Here is a 21,689-nt window from a genome sequence, read left to right on the forward strand (position 1 = left end):
GATAGGTTCCGGGTAGGAATATTACATGTAACCTGAAGAGATTACACCACATAATGGATCACACCAGCGACAGTACGCTTCATTATGCTGTGGCCTCACCAGACGCAGTCAAGGCATTTGACTATGTTAGATTGCCATGGTTGTTCGCAGCATTGAAGAGTTTCGGTATGGGGCCCACATTCATTAAATGGTATGGCTGCTACATAGCAATCCGGTATCGAGAGTTAAGACAGGCAACCGTATTAGACCAATGGTTGCTAGGGAAAGGTACAAGGCAGGGTTGCCCATGGTCCCCTATGTTGTTTATATCGGCCTTAGAACCCTTGGCGTTGTATCTCCAGAAGGAGTATCAAGACGTGGGCATAGTTGCACATGTCAGTAGGAACCTGATTTCCCTGTATGCTGACAGCATGTTTTATACTTGCAGCACCCGGAAGCTAACTTACAGTATATTCTAGACGTGTTTGAGTACTTCGCAGACCTTTCAGGCATCACGATTAGCGCACATAAATCATGCTTGCTCCCCTTGGCAGGGTATAAAGGGAAACCTCTGAACACACTGCCAGTGCTACCGATTAAGTGGGAGGTGAACACATTTAAATACCTGGGAGTACGACGCCAAGACAGAAGAGATACAGAACACACAGAATTACCGCTCTCAGTGATGGGTAAGGCCACTCTGTTAAAAATGGTGGTGCTCCTGAGGCTCCTTCACTTTTTCACCAATGTCCCGTATGACATAGCTAAAGGCTTCTTTAAGAAACTTGACACTATGGCCCTCATTACGACCCTGGCGGAAAGTGACTGACCGGACCGCCACAGCGTAAATAGCGTTTCCGCCATCGCACGATGGAGCAAAGTGCGGCCCATTCCGACCCATCGGGCACGAGCACCACGGCATGGCGGAAGTGCAAAGTCCGCGATGGCGGAAATGACCCCAAAACGGCCCACACCGCCGCCGTACGGCGCCCTAGGTGCAATACCGCCACCCATCTTAGCGGACACCGCAGTGAGCGCCAACCGGAAAGTACGGTGACCGTAAATATACGGAAACGGAAGTAAAAACATGGGCCCGGAACGGGAAACAACACGCCGTACACCTATAAAACCACAAAATCCACACAACCACTAAAAACACTACCCTGAGACACATCCCAACCCGTCATCCACCCTAGCGAAACCAAGAAAAATGGGAAAAGTAGCGAAGAAAGCGTGCGACGGCAAGCGGCAGGTCCACTTCTCCCGTGAGGAACTCACCGTAGTTACAGAGACCCTCCAGGAGAATGCCGCCGCCGCCGTCTTCTCCACGCAAATGACCAGGACGGCACTTGCGAACAAGAAGGCCATATGGGCCCTGGTGGCACAGCGGGTAAGTGCTGTGGGGACCGCACCCCGCAACCCACAGCAATGCAGAAAGCGATGGGACGACCTGCGGATACGCGTCCGTAGCATACTTTCTGCCAACCGCAACATTGCCACAGCCACCGGGGGAGGATCGGAATCACCCATCAAGTTGACCCCCTGGGAAGAAATCTGTGCCTCCACCATTGGAATGGAGAGCATAGAGGGAGTCAGAGGGATGGAGAAAGGAGTGCAGACATCCGGAGAATCCGGTAGGTGGCCCAAATAAAGCCATGCCAAATCCACAATGTCCAATCATGTGAATCACATGTGTCCACATAGCGCAACAGCAACACATGGCCAGGAGAACGTCCACACACATTGGCCTGATAGCGCACTTTAAAACTCACAATAAATACATAAATAATTAAAAACCCCAAAAACACCCACTACACGTGCAGCAGGCACACCCTAACTGCAGGCTGCCAAACAACTGCACCCTCACTCCACACACAAATGAAAGCACCTCCAAGGCCCCGACCCAAATCACCCTCAGGTACCACCCCAATGCATGTGATACATTGCCATTCCAATTCCCACAGACCCATTAATAACGCTCGCCCTCCTTTACTCCACCACAGGGTCCGATCCAAACGACGAGCTTCAGGACACCCCTACCAGCACACCTGCAAAGAGGGCCAAGACCAACGGCCAAAGACCCTCCACCTCAGCTGCACGCATCAAGACACGGCAGCAGCACAAATCAGGTGGCAGCACAGAGGAGGGAACATCAACAGGCACCCCAGCAGCCAGCATGCCCACAACAGCAGCACCACAGGTCCCCCCAATGGATGCCACAGAAGGCACTGCCTCTGGTGGCAGCAGCACCATAGGTGACACCCCATTAATGGCAGCATGCTCCGACACAGAAGACGGGGATGTCGAAGTCAGATCCATCCATGACCTGTCCCAATCCCCCTGTCTGTTCCATCCCGTACACCATGAGGATACCACGCAGGGGCTCCCACAAGACGACGACTGGCCATCCCCCACAAGCCCTGTGGCAGGGCAACATGAGGCGAACAGCCACTCTGTGACACCACCGCAAATGGCCATGGCCCAGCAGAGGCAACAGTCCCTCGACCAGTTAATCGTGCAACAGCAGCAACTGGCCACGCTCCTCAAGGACCATGCCGATGAATGTGGGGGCACTAAGGCAGACATAGAAACATCAACTGAGACACTTAGGGCAGAAATGGAGAGAAGTACAGAGACACTAAGGGCACAAATGGAGAGTAGCACCGAGTGCCTGAGAGTACAAATGGAGAGTAGCACCGAGAGCCTGAGAGTCCAAATGGAGAGTAGCACCGAGAGCCTGAGAGTCCAAATGGAGAGAAGCACCGAGAGCCTGAGGGGGGAACTGCATGCGACGTCCAAAGACGTATGTGCCGAAATTGCCGCAGTGCGCCGTGTGCTCACTGAGCTCTCACAAACCCTTAGGGACATGCATGGACGTGAGCAGGCAGAGACATCATCCGTTGCAAGTTCCGTCCAGGGCAGCCCCCAACGTAGATCTGGGAGGAACCTGCGCTCCACAGGCAGGGGTGCCCCTGATACCCGCAGAGGGGGCTTGCAATAGCGACTGCCCACTGACAATGAGCATCTTTGGACACTGGTGTTCGGGGGGGAGGTAGGAGAGTGGAGGGGGTGTGTTGGGCTCACTTGGGTGGCGGGTCGATAGGGTGTTCAACATGATATCACATATGCCATAAACAATGCACGATCAACCAATGAGATGTGTGGACAATGATCTTTGTGTACTAGGCCATCATAGGCGTACAGTCCATATTGTGCATGTACCAGACACACACAGTGCCACGAGTCCCGTGTCCATGTATCAGCCACCAGGTGTGAGTGCTAGAAGCATGCATCAATGAGATGCTGACGAATGTCACGGCCCTCCTGTCCCTCGCGGACTCCTTGAGGTGCTGCCACATCCCCACCCTCATCATGACCATCTTCAGGTGCCTGCAGTTCTGCGTCAGGGGGCATGGGCACATTTCTACGTACGCACATGTTGTGTAGCATGACACATGCCATCACCATCTTTGCAACCTTCTCATGGCGGTACAGGAGTGCCCCGCCAGACCTGCTGAGGCACCGGAAACGAGTCTTCAGTAGGCCGAATGCCTGTTCAATGACTACACGGGTACGTGAGTGGGCATGGTTGTAGTCCTCCTCATGCTGGTCCCGTGGGTTCCGGACTGGTGTGAGGAGCCATCTCTTCAGTGGATATCCGGCATCACCTGTATGTGGACGATAAACGAATTATGTGGAATGCCATTGCTACGTACGCACCCCCCTCCCCCCCTTCCTGCCAGGTCATTGCCGCATCACATACCCCACATCATCATGCATGAAATGAGACTCACCGAGTAGCCAGGATCTGTACCCTGCGTGTCGCTCCATGTAGCGTGGTATTGTTGAGTTCCTCAAGACCATAGAATCATGGGTTGATCCAGGGAATCTGGCACAACAATGTGTAATGATCCTGTTGGAGTCACACACCATTTGTACATTCAGAGAATGAAATTGTTTTCGGTTGCGGTACTGGGCCTCCATGGCATGTGGGACGACCAATTCCACATGGGTGCAGTCGATGGCACCAAGGCAACCCGGTATGCCGGCAAGTGCATGGAATCCCACTTTTGTGTTGGTAATTTCCTGCTCCGAGCGTGGTAGAGAGATGTAGTCGTCTGCGTGCTGCAGGAGGGCATTGAGCACTTGCAATAGTGTCCGTGAGAACAGTGGCTGAGAAATGCCATGCAACTGTCCGACTGTGTGCTGGTAGGTGCCTGTGGCCAGGAAGTGGAGTACAGACACCACCTTCAGTAGGGGTGGGATGGCGGTTGGGCTATCTATCATGCTGACAAGGTCAGCCTGTGTCATGTCCACAATGGCGGCTATGGTGTCCCGGTCCAAACGGTAGAGGGTGTGGATCTGCTCATCAGTGAGGTTGAACGGATGTGCTCGGAGGCGTGGGATTGCGGGCTGCCTGCGTGGTGGTAGTGGCTGTGCTGGCGGCCCTTGCTGGCCCTGCCTTGCCCTCCTCCTCCTGCGTCTCCTCCGTGCGGCCGGTTGTAGTTGGTGTTTGTCTTCTTCTTGGAGTTGGAGTACTTGCAGTGCTATCAGGTCCCCCAGGGCCAACATCGCGAGTCCTGCCGGTAGCATTTCGGAGTGGGTGTGGTTGTGGGAGGAGACTGGGTGTGCAATTTATGTGTTTTCAGGCTGTATGGCCTCCACCTGTGGTGATTCATTCCACCTGTGCAAGCTGCTCTCCCCTTTGGCCGAGCACGTCCCGCACACAACGCTGCAATTCGAGGAATGGCATCTTGCTATTGCAATCATGTATTTGTACCCGATGGCCGTGTAACATTGGTTGATATGTTCATTCGGCTATGGTCCCATTGTTTCACATACAATCTTTGCAGTCGCGAACAGACTTGTGAAGGGTCAGTGGAACGTAGTACTCGAGTAACGGTGGACCCTCATGCATCACTGTACCGAGTTGCAACGACAGGCGGGGCGTCCCATTTGTGAGTGAAGGCAGTTGCCATTTTCACACACAGCCGCACTAGATGGATTAATTTGTGATTTCAAGCGGCCACAGATGCCTTTTCGACGTGATGTTGCAAATGAGGAATTCGAAGGGCGGCGCTTTCGGTTATCAGCTAGCGGCGAGGAGATGCCCACAGGTCTGACTGCAAATATAACGTTCTATTGTTCAATGTCCTTGGGACAGGGGCCATGGCGAGGATGCAATGATTGATATGAATAGTTTGGGATGCGCAATAGCGAAGTGGACGGTGAGGCCGGACGTTCCCAAATACATGTTACTTCACAACACTGGAATTACGGGCTGGGGCACAGTGGATTTTGCAGGCTGCATAACGCACAGACTCAATGGAATTCTCACATGTTATGTGAGTATGGAAACAGGCGTTATCATTACGGGATGAGGGAATGATGAATGGATGCATGGACAGATGATTTGATACAGTGTTTGCCATGTACAGGGCTTCTTGGAATCTGTCCGCCTCCCCTGCGCTATGTGATGCAGGGCTGCCATAGTGGGACCATCGTCTATCTGACCTTGTTGAGCCCTCCCTGTCTCGACGCGCCCTCAGACACTTGTGTCCATGCACGTTACCAATCCCATCTGATGGATTCTGTTTTCACAGACGCATGCACAGGTACACTCGTTTGTGATGGTGTTTACACCTCGATATAGATAGTTATGAGTCGCAAGTGGTTTTGGGGTGGTGATGATCCTTTGGAGTGGGCTAGCATGCATATGGCTGTGGATTTAGTGTGATCATTGAAGTGAGTTGTTCGAATGTAGTTCTGATGGCCATTCTGTTCTTTTTCTTTTCTTTTGGTTGACAGGTATCTCCTCCCCTTTTGCCACTGCCATCTGTATGCCACTCCTGCAGATGGCTTTTACTCCCGACACCTGCTGCTTCGTGTTAATCAGTGGAGCAGCATTACGATCTTATGGGACGATCGCTAATGGGCCACATGCCCTTACGCAGTACTAGTGGCTCGGAGCAACATTTCGGCCTTTCAGCTGGACTAGTGCCTCCCCATTGGGACGGCCCTGCGGTTCTGTGCGCTTCCATGTTGCCTTTTCGTACGAGAATGTGGCCCTGTGTACCATGAAGGAACAGGGCGTCACACAAGAAGTAGCTGGTCATTTCTTGCGGATGCAGCCCACAATGGTGAAATGTGTTTTGGAGTTCATGGCCTAATGGCTGTATGGGCTTGGTGTATTTGTTGTGCATTAAATTTCTATTCTGATATGGGCCGTGTAGCGTTCTTCTTTGCAAGTGATGTGGCATATTCCTATTTGGGGAGCGATGTATTGTGAGGAGATCTGCATTGGGTTCCAGCTTCGGAGTATAGTTGCGTGGTACTGTGCTGGGCGCGTTTGCCTACGAAGCCCAGTGAGGTCAGGGATGAGGGCTGCCAATATGACTGTTTGAATGATGTCATGCTCAGGGGCGGGGGATTAGGTTTTGTGTAACAGATGCCGGTCAGCCAGGTGGACTGGTGGAATGATGTGATTTTCGGAATATTGCTGGTCACAGGTGCCTGTGTTTGCGTGCGTTTCTTGGTGGGGGACTGTGGTCATGTCCATTGGAATGGCTTCTGTATTCGTGCCATCTGTGCCCTGCAGCTCCCATTGGCCCCTCTTGAGATTCTTTTGTTCGTTGGCATGCATGGGTGACTTGTACATTTCACTGGTTGCATTGTGACTTCATTGAACCTACGGGGAGTTGTACTATGTGGCCAGGGAGCGGTGTACAGGCACTCAGTGGGGCCGTTTACGGTTGATTCGCGATGCCGTACTTCTCACCATGGCGGAATGGTACTTTCCGCCGTGCTTGATGGCGTTAGGTACAAGTCCGCTAGGGTCGGAATTCGCGTACCCTTGCGCCATGGTGGTATTTACGGTTTGGCATGGCGCGCGCGCGCGTACTTGGTGCAGTTAGCGTTGGCGTTCACTACGGTGTCGCTAATGGCATCGTACTTTGCGGTGACGGGTCATAGTCGCACCGAGCGCTATTCGATGGCGGTATTGCATTTCCGCCATCGTTTTTCGATTTCCGCCAGGGTCGTAATGAGGCCCTATGTGTTGTAGTTTTCTATGGCACAATTCTAGATGCAGAATGGCACTGACGGAATTGCAGAGCCCATACGACCAGGGGGGCCTAAAAGTGCCCAATTTTGAAGTATACTTCGTAGTGAGCCAACTTCAGTTTGTTACGAACTGGCAGTCAGACGAACAGTCCCAAGACACTCTGTTGCTACAGCCAGCTTGCATCCCATTTTTCCTGAAGGAGGTTATATGTTTATGTTTATTGTGATTATATAGCGCTTTACGCCAAAGCTCTTTACATTATAACAACAACAAGAATACAATAAAAACAGTAGAAGCAATTACAAAATATGAATCAAAGTGGTAAAACAGTAAGTAGAACAATTGGCCAGTGAAGATAAACGAGAGAGGAGGGGGTAGAGAAGGGGAAGGAAGTGGGAAACAGGAAGCGGAATAGGCTGAGGATGAGAGAGGAGGAGAGGGGACTTAGGAGGAATGGAGCAGGAGGAGAGAGGTAAGACGAGGAGGGTAAAAGGGAGGAGAGAGGAAGGTGACAGGAGGGGAAAGGAGTGCGGCTAGTGAAAGGTAGGGAGTTCCAGTGAAGGGGGGCAAGGAGCTGAAAGGAAGGAAAACGAGAGGAGGCGATTGGACCAAAGCGCTGCAAAGCCTGAATCACCCGCTGTTGCTGACGCTGGGTAGGACGGTATGGCCCAGGGCTTGTTGCTTGCTAGAAAAAGATGCCCTACTCTTCCCAGATCCCACTGGTAACACTAAAGACGGAGAGCCCACAGTTCAGATTAAATGTGAGGAAGTATTGGGAACCCATGGGGGTAGCAACAGTGGGAGATCCACTACGAGAGGGGAGGCCAATGGACTTCAGTGCACTCATCACAGAAACCGGTGTACATGAAGGGCAACATATAATATATGCTTCACTCCTCACTAGGCTAAATCAGAAATGGCCTGAAACAGACGGCGAACTGCAGCAGGATGAACCAATAGAAACACTTGATGATCTTTCAGAAGGAGGGCATGCCGTATCAAGAATATATAAATTATTGATGTCTCGGTACAGGGTGGAGAAGGGGAAGGAAGTGGGAAACAGGAAGAGGAATAGGCTGAGGATGAGAGAGGAGGAGAGGGGAATTAGGAGGAACGGAGCAGGAAGAGAGAGGTAAGAAGAGGAGGGTAAAAGGGAGGAGGGAGGAGAGAGGAAGGTGAAAGGAGGGGATAAGAGTGTCAGGGAGTGGAGTGGAGAAGAAAAGATTTCACAGAGACACGAAACGAAGAATAGGTGTGGATGGAAAGGATAGTGCGAGGTAGGGAGTTCCAGTGAAGGGGGGCAAGGAGATGAAAGGAACGAAGGCGAGAGGAGGCGCATGGACTCAAGCACTGCAAAGCCGGAAACCCCCGCTGTTGCTGATGCTGGGTAGGACGTTATGGCGTAGGGCTTGTGGCTTGCTAGAAAAAGAGACACCCTACTCTTCTCAGATCCCATTGGTAACACTAAAGACGGAGGGCCCACAGTTCAGATTAAATGTGAGGAAGTATTGGGAACCCGTGGGGGTAGCGACGGTGGGAGATTCACTACGAGAGGGGAGGCCAATGGACTTCAGTGCACTCATCACGGAAACTGGTTTACATGAAGGGCAACATATAATATATGCTTCACTCCTCACTAGGCTAAATCAGAAATGGCCTGAAACAGATGGGGAACTGCAGCAGGATGAACCAATAGAAACACTTGTTGATCTTTCAGAAGGAAGGCATGCGGTATTGAGAATATATAAATTATTGATGTCTCAGTACGGGATATGCTAGAGCATACCCGGCAAAACACGGAAGCAGATCTGCAGGCAGGGGCGTTGGAGACACCTTGGGGACTTGTTTTTTATTTATTTGTTGTGTTTTAGTCAAAGAACTCGACTTTTCACAACATTAAAACAGCAGTACGTATTAAATTACATATATCATCACAGTATAAAACAAGAGAAAAGAAGGAAAGAAAACCGAAGAAAATTAAGAAAAAGAAAAAGCCATTCAGAGTATAAAATCCTCCCAGCGATGGACCTTTAGAGAGATCTTTTATAATACTCTCACCTGCGCTTTAAGTGCAGATGCTTTATGGAGTTTCACCAACCCTTCCTATCCTATTCCACTTGAACCCTCAATGATGGAACATGAGTGTGCCCCTTTACAGCAGTGTATGGGCTGCAATCATACCTCGGCACCAAGGTATTCACTGGATTTATATGGATAGCGGAACAATGCTGTTCTGAATCTCAAGGCTCTGCTTTATTTTTTTCTGGGTCACCCAGATGGCTTATGGTGGCCTCTATTAAAACTTGTCTACAACTCATTATTCAGCTGGTGGTGGGTACCAAAAATGCGGTTGCATCCCTATTTTAAAACAAGCGTTGGCAACGCCAATTGTTTGGGCTTTAATGTTGGTATGGAAAAGGGCCTTGCCAAGCACCACCATAGTGGTATTAGGTACCCACTGATGGTAGCAGATGCAAAATGGTGCGAGTACCTGAACATTTATTAGCAGTGCCTGGCAAATGCCAATACGTATAGACAAGCAAACACTTGCCATTGCTGGATTTTGGCAGGACGTCAGTGAAGGAAATGCATAGTGCTAGTAGAGTGATTGATTGATTGATTGTTTATTGTTATAGCGCCTATGCACAACGTGTTTCAAAGTGCTTCAAGGGGGGAGGGAGCATGGGAGAAATACAGTTACATTCTTACAGGTCCTTGAAACAATTAAGAATGTGAAGAATAACTATCATAATCAGCCTGACGACATTTCAGATAGTGCAAGTACAATGAACAATTAAGGAGAAGAGGAGTGGATGACGGCATTGCTGGATAAGACATTTGTATTACACCAGTAGTATGTTCCCAGCTCCAATTAAGTTATTAACTACACAGCGCTTTGTAGTAAACATCCCTAAGTCAGTGGTTTTATCTAAATCAGAACTGGCACTTTACGTGCCCTTTATAGATCATTGTAGTGTTTTTTTTAAAGGAATAGGTTATGGCGTAATATGAGTCTGCGGCCCGCGTAGCATGCATCCACCAAAAACCCATGAAAGTTGCTAAGAAAGCCCAAATAACATGATGCTGTGTCGCAAGGCACAATGCCACTCACCCTGGCACCAGATCCCACTACATGACAGGTCAGAGATGAACATATACCTCATTTAAGGTTAGTCCTGACTTCAGACCTAGACTGCAGGTAGGACTGAGTGAAAAGGGAGTTGATGCAGGAACAGTCTGCTGTGACTGTCTCTTCCCGGAGAGGAACCAGACAGGAGCGCAGATGACACTGGGGTAGTGGGAGTGCGCCAAGCCGAGCTCCCACGTTCCCTCTAATAAATCCTCCCCATGCCGGCCTGCACCCAGGAGAGGGGGGACACTTTCTGTATTATCAGGCCCAATCAATGCGCAGACAGATATGATGTAGTGTATATATCTGCAATTATTTCATCAAATGACTTTTAATCGTCCTCGTGCAGGCCTCGTGAACATGGATCAAGTGTTAGAAGAAGACGCATTTGTGACTGCGCCCTTTATCTGGGGACATGATGCGAGGCACCATTCTTCATTTCACAAATCTCCCCTCTGTACCCTTCTCTACTCCACATTCTCGTCTGCTGTACACCCTTTTCTCCCAAGTCCCTCCTCTGCACCCCACATCAAGTCACTCCTCTGACACACTGCCCTCTGCACTTTCTCACTTGTCTGTACTTCTCTCTCATTTGCAAAACCCAAAGCACCTCCTATGCCATTTCTGTCCTGCACCACTCTACCTTTGTTCTGGTCTCCCCTGCACACACTGGTCACCTGCACACACTGGTCACCCCATGCTGCAAACCATCCCTATCTTTCATCTGCACTTTGTTCTTGTTCCCATCTTTCCCCTCCCTTGCTCCTCTCTTTTTCTGTCCTCTGCACCCTTTCTACCCCTTTTCACTTTGCAGTCCCACACTCTACTGCACCCCAGTCCCTCGCTTCCCATTCCCCCATGGCCAGCACCCCACAATTCTTATCTAAACTTACTCAGCACTTTCTCCTCAGTCTTCAGAGCACCCTTGATATCCTGGTTTACATTTCACAGGTTTTCTCTTGCACGCCTTGCATGACCAACCACTCCATATAGCTTCTCAGAATTAGCTGGAACAGGCATACACCCATGTCTGCAGGAACAATTGACAGATAAAGACTGGGGCAGAGCGATAGCTTATTATAAATAATTGTCCAGAAATGCGAAACGTCAATTAATCTATTAGTAGATAACCCAAAGGGCATAATTAACCCGTAAGAAAAATCGCCAAATTTAGCGAGGCAACAGATCAAACCTGGCCAAAATGTGGACTGATTAATGCGGATCTGATACACATGTACTGGGCTTGTAGGAAGATTCAACAGTACTGGGAAGACATAACTCAGTCCCTACCCAAGGCTGGTATAATATTATATATGCGGTCTCCCACAGCCTGTATGCTTGGCATTTTTGCACGACCAAAGCAAGCAAGTCATGTCAGTAAAATTAAAAACCTAGCATAATTCTAGCAAATCATAGGATAGCGATGGGTTGGAAAGCGCGCAAGGGTCCAGAAGTAAGTCCGTGGTAGAGCGACCTTCAAAAATGGTTGTGGACCACAGTGTGGCAAGAGGCAGCCCAGCGAGGCCAAGGAAAACTAAATGGAGACTTGGACTCTTGGATGCATATGCTGAAGGAACTGATGGCCTCTGCGCATAGTGACACGCAGGTGGTAATAAATCCCCCATCGAAAGTGACGGAATAGAGATAAATGTATGTACTCAGTACAGTACGATAGTATGTGATAGGAGATAACACAAGTGGAATAGGCTGGGATGTGGGTGGGAGTAGAAGGGGGGTAAAGGAATAAGCAGACACAATCGGTTGTGCATTATCATGTGTATGCATATGTAAGTCTTTAAGTTGTACTGTTGATAATAAAACTATAACGTTTGTAAAAAAATAAATAGATAAAAAGGGGACAGTCGACCTTGCCCTTTCCGACCAAGGCTTGTGAAACTTCAGCAGAGGGAATTATAATTCCACGAATAGCCAGCGTGTATTGCCCCCAGATGTCAACGGTACACAAGACCCTCCTCCGCTGATTGCCAAGCTGGGGGAGACGCTTGTCTCTGTAGTACCAACCTTGACTCTGAGGCGAAAGAAAGCCAAGACATTCATCAAAGCCTGTGAGTCGAGGGGAGTGTTGACAAAAAGCTGAACTGTGTTGAATAAAAAGTAGCCAATGGGTAAAATTGAACTTTGAAAAGCAAAATACATTATTAATGAAAGAGGGGGAAAGCCAGCCTGATAGTCAAGAACCACGTGGGTGTTTAGTTGAAAAACTCTAGGCAAATACCCTGCTGATGAAACTATGATAAACCGAAGGACTCGGGAAGAGGTGAAGAACGGTCAAAGTGGTCAAAATCCTCTGTACTGCCAAAATTCTTTGACCGACAGAGAAATGAGAAAGCTAAGGGAAGTGAATCCTGCATGGTGAAAATTAGCTGTGTTTCGTGAAGATTGGCAAGAGTAAACCCAATCGAGGGAAGTTCACCCTACATTGTTTGAAAAGTCAATAAGATTCGTTGAAACAAGAAGCATTGCAAAACAAGGGGAAGAGAAGCGTCCCCCTTATCATTTGGGGTCCTAACCCGGCCGAGGGAGATCAGGGGTGGAAAGTTAACACTCAAGATTCACTGAGAAAGGAACTGTCTTATTAATTTGTGGAATATGACTTCTGAGAGGTCTGCACCCAGAAGAGTGGGACCCAGGGGTGAAGCCATCACCGAAGTGTTCGTAGGCTACAACTTTGTGTTTGTTGAGAGCATCAGGCCTCGAAGGCAAGAGACCTTTATGAAATGAAACTTAACCATCGAATAACCTGATAGCTGATCTTGAACTGTTAGCTCGTGTTTGGAAAGGCTCGAGCGTGTGCTGTGCTCCAAGGTCCCACCTTGTCCCGTGCTAAAAACGTGGGGAAGGGAGACCTCAAGGCAACAACATCCTGACATATTTGTGAACATGTTTTTCGTTATTTGAGTACTCTATCCCATACTCTTTCTGTAATAAATTATAAGGAATTGGATATCGTTTATTTTAGTATTGGCCTTTTTATTTTGACAAGACGCCACAAGGTCTGTCTTATTTTTTATTTGATGGTCGATGCATGCTCCCATCTTAGATTAAGGTTTAGCTTAGGCGTTTTTCCACCCTGCATTTAGAGTCTAATGAACACCCTTGAACTGTGATCACATGTGTCTGTTCTTTACTGTTGTCAGCATGAGTTCCTTACACTACCCAACATTAACTTTAGTCCTTCCTTCTTTTTATGGATGGCATTGTTGGGAGACATAGAAACAGGACTAGAGTGTAGTTGTTCCTTCCTCAGCACCTCCTTGCAGGCATTCCTCGTTGCAGTATTTATAGTACTTATAGATGGTGTATTTTTACTAGTTTTTTAGGAAACTTAAAGGACATTTTTGGTTGGTGTTCCTTTTTACCCCATGGAATCATGTGTGTCCCATAATTAGTGGGCATGATGCCTTTAGGTTCACCACATGTCCCACACATACTTAGTAATCCTTAGACCAATCTATATTAAAGGCTCTGGAACCTGTGAATTCAGAGGGTTATCCTGCTAGCCCTCTTTCACTGTGGTGCGTGTTGCTTCACTTGCTAGTGTTGGAAGTGTATTGGACCTCTGCTGGTGTTGGTCAACAGAGTTCAGTAGATCCTGTACAGGTGGAGCGGCAGCCAGGTCCCCGTCTTATTTGGAAACTGGTGGGCCTGTTCTGAATTGGGGTGCAGGCGCACGGCTTGCCACCGCCACACCCTTCCTGTTTTCGGATTCTTCTTTCCACTACTTTTCTACTCCTGGTTTTCTCTCCAACTTCCTCTTCCTTAGATGTTGCTTCCTTCACTTCATTTCTAATCCTTATCTTCTCTCCTGCCAATATATTGCCTTCTTCACCTCCGTTTCAAGACGTTCTTCTCTTTATCTCCTTTCCCCTCTTTTTTTTCTCCCACCACCTCTCACCTGGATGCTACTTTTGTCTTCTCCTTGATTGCGGATTTCCTCCTTCACCTTTTCTGCTTTCCATGGCTTCCCTTTCTCCTTCCCTTTCTTAGATGTTATTTCCTCTTCCTGTAGTGGCCTCTCCCCTCTTCCTCCACTCTACCTCTACCCCTTCCTTCTCCCCTTCTGCTTTGCCACATCCTTAACACTTCCAACCTCCTTGAAACACTGCCACGCAATCTTCAACTCCCTATACATCCAACTCCTGGCTCCCACACCACCCTGTGTTCAATGGGAATTTGTATACACCCGGGCCTCACTCGCATGACCAATGACCGAGGTTGACTTCAGCTGGTGCTCATGAGCGAGGATTGATTTGTTTGAGGCAAACTACTGATATGGCAATGGTTTTCAATTGACTTCTAAACTTGGTTCAGCGGATGGAGCCCAGGTTAATTGGGTCAGTCATCTTCGTTTCTTTTTGCTGTACGATGTAAACACATTTGCCCCCTGGTGCAGCCTCCCGTTGGTGAGATACCCTGGGAAAGGTGGTGTTTGTGAAATGTGAAGGCATCATGAAGCAAGACACAGACTTGAAGAGATTCAAAGTTCACAACAAAATAGTTTATTAAATCAAATTTCAGGATGGTAGAAGGCTTAACCTGCTCTATGCTAAGGTGGGTTTTACTTATCTGAAAGAAACTAAGGCAAATCTGAGTCAAAGAGTTCAACTTAAAAGTCTGTCTGTGTCCAAAACCTATCCTTGCCCTCACAACTAAAGCTAAACAACATGTAGGGATGTCAATCATAAAGGAAATGGTGATCAACACAAAGTCAAAGTAACACAATTCAAAAGAAAAGGGGTCGTGTGGCTCTGACCTCAAGACAGCACTTTGCAGTTCATGAAGTCTCAGGGTTCTCTTCCCCAAGACTACAAAGTAGCAACCAATGTTTGTTTTAGTCCTTAAAAGTTCAACTTAGCTCTGGGTCAACCTGACCTTCCTTCTGGTTTGCGTCACCAGCTCACTTACAGTGCTCCTTCTTGGTTTGTTTCACACTGTCTTTGGCTTTGTTCTAGGTGCAGTTGTCAGACCACACGGTCCACCCATCACACGTTACGCATTCAGGACTCCTAGGCTCCTCGGCCCACACAGGTTCTTCTGCATTTGCCCCTGTGTACAGATTCCCATGCATTCAGTTCCTCTTTGTCGGCCTCTTGACTTTAGGTGCAGTTTTATACTCTTCTGGCATCTCCTAGTTAGCCTTGTGGCTTTGATATAACATATTACACCTCTTGTCAGTCTTTGGCCTTGCCCCACTGCATCCAGTCATAGGATTCACTTAATGGTGGTCTTATTCATGCCCCACCTTTAGTTCCACTCTTTCATACTAGCTTTTATTCCCATTGGTTGCTTTTATGTGGGCGCTTTCCCTTTTGACTTTCATTAGCTATTTGCTTTGCCCATAAAGTAGTATCTCAGCTCAGTATTCAACATATTTAATATCAGGGGTTCAGTCAGTTCATTGCATTGTTTTAAACTTTCATTCAGTTCGGTTTACAATATAGCTCATCTTGGTTTGAAACTTTCATTCATACAGCGCTTCGTTATTCATGCGCAGCCTGCCCGGAGCGCCCCGGCTTCTGAGTGGCTCTCCCCTGACACTCACCGGTCTTCAATGCCTTGCTCCGGTGGCTCTTTCTGCTTCCTTTTGCTTCTTAGGATGGCGCGCCAACCTCTGTGAGCCCCGCTCGCACACCGGTTGGAATCCTGCATTCGTCAGTGCACTTCGGTGCTTCTGTGTGGACACCAACAGCGTCCTATTTCTCTCCGGCTTGCTCGCATACCCAGCTGCTCGATTCCATCACGGCAGCTCCCACACCTTGGGGATGTCAGCCGGCGTTCAGGCTCCTCCTCAGGTCCCACCACGGCTGCCTCCTTACAGAAAGGGTCCCATGGTCTCTTCCACACAGGCCTCCCTGTCGCTTTCTTTTCTGTCCCACTGGTCTATCTTTATACACCTGCAACCACTTGACAGGTTGTAGGTGTGGATTGCCAATTGGGTTTGCCTGACTGTCATTAAAGGGACATGCCTGACCTTGCAAGTACTCTGCAGGTATCTTCCTCATCCCAGTATTAGAGTGTTGAAAAGAGGTATTAGTATTAATTACTCTTAATTGCCTCTTACTCGTCACAGTACTATCAAAAGGTACAATGTGGGGAAATGAGGGGAGAGGTTCTACAATAGCTCATCAAGGCCGGGGGAGGGTTAGGTTGCTCTTTCAATAGGAAAAGGGGGATACCATGTCTCGCCTGTAGACACCCCACTCCCAATCCCCAAGGACCCTCCACACCCAGGTGATCCTCCCTTGCTTCTCCACCCCCAGGGTCAGGAGCTAAAAGCGATGGCCTTTCCCTGGCCATCTGAGAAGAAGATAGTAGCCTGTGGCCTATATGGGGCCCGGCTAGCAAGGGGTACATGCTTTCCCTTTAGGGGAAAACCTAAAACTAAAGACACAGATACCAGGGTTTAAAGACAATGTTGGCCAGGCCCTTTGATCTCTCTGCACTCATCTGGTCTGGCCCCTGGGCCAGCTGACTAACGCCACAGCCCTATGAGTCCAGAGCTGCTCCTGGTACGTAGCCCGGTCCCACGGTTATCAAGCCGGCTCGCTCAGCTCACGCCACCCGGCTAGGAAAGCTCCTCATGCCCTAGGGGGGGGGGGGAGGGCAGGGGTGCTCAAGGCCAGGGCCCCACCCCTCCGGAGTTGGTTTTCCTGTCTTTCCTTCCCCTTTTTCTTTTTCTCCCTCTCCCCTACTCTGGTTTCTTTCTTTCTCTTTAACTGCTGATTTCAACTGGGACATTTTTCAAAACTCCTAGATTATTTTCTGCCCTGCACAGTCCATTTCACGGCAGGGATTTCTGTTCTCATGTTTCTTTTTTTAATCTTTCCTGGTCAATGTCCTATCTAGCCCCATGTTGGTCTGAATGGATTAATACAAAACACATAACACGCACACTCACTACAGTTAATCATGTATTGCCTTTAAACCCTGGTGTCTGTGTCCTTATTTCTATGTTTTCCATTAAGCTGCAAGCATGTTGCCCTTTCCAGCTGGACCTCAGTGGGGCCATGGACACTTGTCTACCCCATGCTGGCACACCTGTGAACCTCAGTGGTTCCGGCATGTGGTGGCCAGGACGAGCAGAACCCGCCACCTGATGCGTTCTTTAAGATGTCGAGATTCATGCCAGTTTGTCAGCGAGGGCTCACATCTGCGACCCAGCAGGCAGGTCTTTGAAAAGGTTTCCAAGCTCTGGCAATTTCGAGGGAGACTGACTGCCCTCCAGATTTATCGTGTTCCCATTTCAGGCTGAAAGTTACTTTCTTTGGCAGGCGGTGTCACGTATATGCAGGAAATGGGGACAAGTTCCACTCAAGGTCCTAAAAGACACCTGGCCGGAGCTATTACCTCTGGTCACTCAGGCTGTCAATTTTTCATGCCAATCGGGCTGTATTCCTGAGGCGCTCAAACAGGCCACTGGTTGAATTAAGACCTGTCTAATTTCCACCCTATCTCTTTACTCAATTTCTTAATGAAGCTTTTAGAAGCTCTCGTTTCCCCTACAATCTTTTCTTGATTTTTCTTTTCTATTGGACCCCTTGTAGTCAGGATTCCGGCCAGGGAGGGGTACCGAGAGTGTCCTGGTTTCGGTGGTGGATGTTCTAGCCAGGCTGGTTGATGGAGGTGGTGTCGGGGCCTTGATACTGTTAGATCTCTCAGCAGCTTTTGACACCGTGGACCAGTCTATCCTCCTGTCCCGCCTGGCTTCCGCCGCCTCTTGCCCACTGTTCTGGCTTGGTTCACTTCGTTCCTGATGGGTAGGGGCCATTCACTTTCTTTGCCTCCCTTCTTGTCTTCAGCTGTTCCTTTCTTGTGGTGTTCCTTAGGGATCTGCTCTATCCCCAATGCTGTTTAATAACTATGTTCAGCCTCTTGTTGTGATCATCCGCTCTCATGGTTTCAGGTGCTACTCTTATGCGGATGACACACAGATCCTGGTGCGGTTAGATCTCGACCGGACTGAGGTGTCAGCCCGCCTGTATCGTTTGCCTTGCGGCTGTGAAAGAGTGGATGGGCACAATTGGTTGAAACTTAACAGGGATGAAACGGGGGTCGTGGTGGTGGTTGTTCCTTCTTCCTCTCCTGGCTCTGAGCCCTGCCCCTCTTCCTTTTGGCCTTCATCATTGGGTGAGTCTCCTGTTCCGGTGACAGTTTAAAACCTGGGGGTCTATATAGCCTCATCTCTTTCTATGGCCTTGCAGGATAGTGCAGTTTGTAAATCCGTAAACTTAAGTGCTTCGTAGAGGTTTGCCTTTTTTGCCCTCTCATCTTCATTCCGTTGTTATTTCTTCTCTTGTAATCAGCCATTTAAACTATTGCAATGCATTGTATGCAGCTCAACCAAAAGGTCTTATTCATCGCCTTCAACTACTTCAGAACCTGGCTGCTCGGGTAGCCACAGCCACTCTGTATGGTTCTCATATGAATCCGGTTCTGAGATCACTTCATTGTCTCACTGTGGAAAAGAGGATAACTTTTAAATCACTCTGCCTGGTTCACTGGGCCTATTATAAGATTAGGGCTGTTTTTCTTCAGGACAAGTTTGTGCCATATGTTCCTGGTAAGGCCTTCTGGTCTGGAAATGACTGTTTGGTTACGGTTCCCAAATGTTGTTAGGGCAGTGTTGGTTGTCGGGCCTTCTCTGTGGCAACTTGTAAGCTTTGGAACGCCCTCTAAATTTGCTTAAGACATATTAGTGACCACTGTTAATTCTGCCACCTTCTTAAAACTCTCTTCTTTTAGTTCCGGAGGTTATTACCTTGCAATGTTGCTTCCTCGTGCCAAGATGCCTTTTGGTGTACGTGCACACTACAAATACGACTAACATGACATAACAAGGCCAATACGGGTCTGTTTAGGAATCCCAAGCCTGGCCTTTCCATACTTTCCATACAGTGGCCCTCATTACAAGTTTGGTGGTAAAAGTACCAGTGTTAACATGATGCCGGTCCCACCGTTTCAAGCAACCCATAGCGCTGGAACTAAGGGAGCATTACGTTTTGTAGGCCCCGCGCATTACGGCATGTCGGAAATGGTGACACAGGAATCACAGAAACACTGAAAAAAGGGCAAAATCCAGCCACACCACCACCTAGGGAGCTGGTGCCCCCGTTTCTGGCATGAGCATGCCGGAAGCAGCGGCACTGCAAACACTGGTTCCAGAAACACTGTGACCGGAAATAAAGTGATTACCAGAACAGGAAACTGGCTGTCGCCTGTCTTGAAAATCACAATCCACTCCAATCTGCAGGTTCCAGTAGCCACCCAAACCACCGACTGCTGAATCACATCCCACAACATGACATCATGCATCCCTGAGACCCACCAGCACAAGCCGCGCTTCTCAGAGGTTGAACTAAACATGCTGTCAGACACAATAGTCCAGCATGCTGGGGAGCTGTTCTCAACAGACCAGCACCGCAGAACCCAGCAGAGAAGGAAGGTGATCTGGGAGCAAGTGACACAGAAGGTGTCAGCAGTGGAGACCACCCCATGCACTGTAAAGGACTGTCAGAAGTGGTGGGAAGACCTCCACATGAGAGTCAGGAACCTCATGGCCGCACACCATAGACAACGCATGGGCACAGGTGGTGGACCATCCTCCCTGATCCGGCACATGCCCTGGGAGGAGAAGGGCATCAGTGTGCTAACATGGAGGGGATTGAAGGAGTGAGTGCTGAGGAGGCCGGAGCCAGGACACCCGTCGAGGCAGGTGAGTATACAAAGCCCCAATATAAATTACATGCCTGGTCACCCTGCCCTCTCCTCCGTACCAATACTGCTGAGAAGTGCATCAGTGTGACGCACATGGAGGGGATTGAAGGAGTGGGCGCTGCGGAGGCCGGAGCCAGGACACCCATCGAGGCAGGTGAGTACACAAAGCCCCAATATAAATTACAGGCCTGGTCACCCTGCCCTCCCCTCCGTACCACTACTGCACCGAAATGGCCATTGCACAGTCCACATCCCCCAAACTATAGCCAGCAGTAGCATTGCCCCCCTACCCACACTGTCAAAACGGTGGCAACCATGTCACATGCCCTGTCCCCCATGCATGACCCATATCCAGTCACCTGATAAAACACCTCACAGTGTCACCTGCACACCATGTCACACCTACACCCTGAAGGCACCCTCACACACACACCTGCATGAACACCCTGGGCACTGTCTTGCCCATACACCCAGGCCCCCGACAAAGAAGCGTGCATGAAATCCCTGAAGAACACTTCACAGGCACCCTGCCACTGCCTACTGCATGTGTGCCTGCCGTGCCACCACAGCACGACAATGGCAACCCTCACTTGCACCCACACATGGCCACCCACCCATCCAATCCTACCACAAACCCCCCATCCACATACTGGGCCTGCAACTGGGTCAGCCATCAACTGTGGCTCCCAAATGTCCCTTCTCAACATCACATCCCAACATCCTACACACGGACAGATCTGCATGCTACTGCTCCAAGCAAATGGCGGGTGAACACGCCAGTAGTCCCACTAGAGCTGTGTTGCATGTGCCATCACCCCACTACCTGCAGCTGGGCCACACAACACATGCATGAGTGCAGCATGCCATGCACAATGCCATGCACCATGGCATGCCCCCTCAACAGCACGCTGCATGATCATAATGTTGCATGTATTTGGGCATTTGGTAGCCACACTGGCCACTAACATCATGCCTTTCTTTAACCCTCAGGCACATCATCTGACAGCGATGGAGGACTGGATGACAACCAGCCACATCAAGGGGCAGCAGATGCGGAAAGCGGTCGTGTCAACGCACAACCACCACTCGGGACACTTCAGCACCCACTGTGACTGTCACTGCTGCTCCCAACACCCAGGCAACTCGTGCAGTGCCCACTACAGCTGCCCCCACTACCCATGCGGCTCCTGCAGTGCCCTCTACAGCTGCCCCAGGCAGCCTTGCAGTGGCCACTACAGCTGCCCCCACCACCCAGGCAACCCCTGAAGTGCCTGCTACAGCTGCCCCAGGCAGCCCCTGCAGTGCCCACTACAGCTGCCCCACCACCCAGTCAGCTCCTTCAGTGGCACAATTGACTATAAGGGCAATGGCAGGGGGACCGTCACCACCCCACCCCATCAGCATCATACATATGTGACTGACTCCAGCGAGGAGGAGGCTGCTGATGATGCAGGTAACACCACAGACCAGGCCACATATGAGCAGCCAGAATTCAGCCCCACGGACCTGTCAAACCCCCACACTGCCCTTCCCCAGTGTCATGGACATGGATGGCCATCTGCAACGCATCGAGGAAAGGCAGGAGAGATTATCGGCCCTGGTGCAGCAGCACCTTGTGGAGTCCCTCCTGATGCAGGTGGAGGCAGCCCTGCTCCGCACTGAGGCCCAGCTCATGCAGGAAAGTGTGCAGGCCACTGGGCACCACAGTGCATGTGCTCTTGGACGTGCAAAGGCCGCCATTCTATTCATTACCAGGAGGGTCCACGAGGGCAACATCATCAT

The sequence above is a fragment of the Ambystoma mexicanum genome, chromosome 2p (assembly GCF_040938575.1).
Source record: "Ambystoma mexicanum isolate Mex_15411 chromosome 2p, UKY_AmexF1_1, whole genome shotgun sequence".
Lineage (NCBI taxonomy): Eukaryota > Metazoa > Chordata > Amphibia > Caudata > Ambystomatidae > Ambystoma > Ambystoma mexicanum.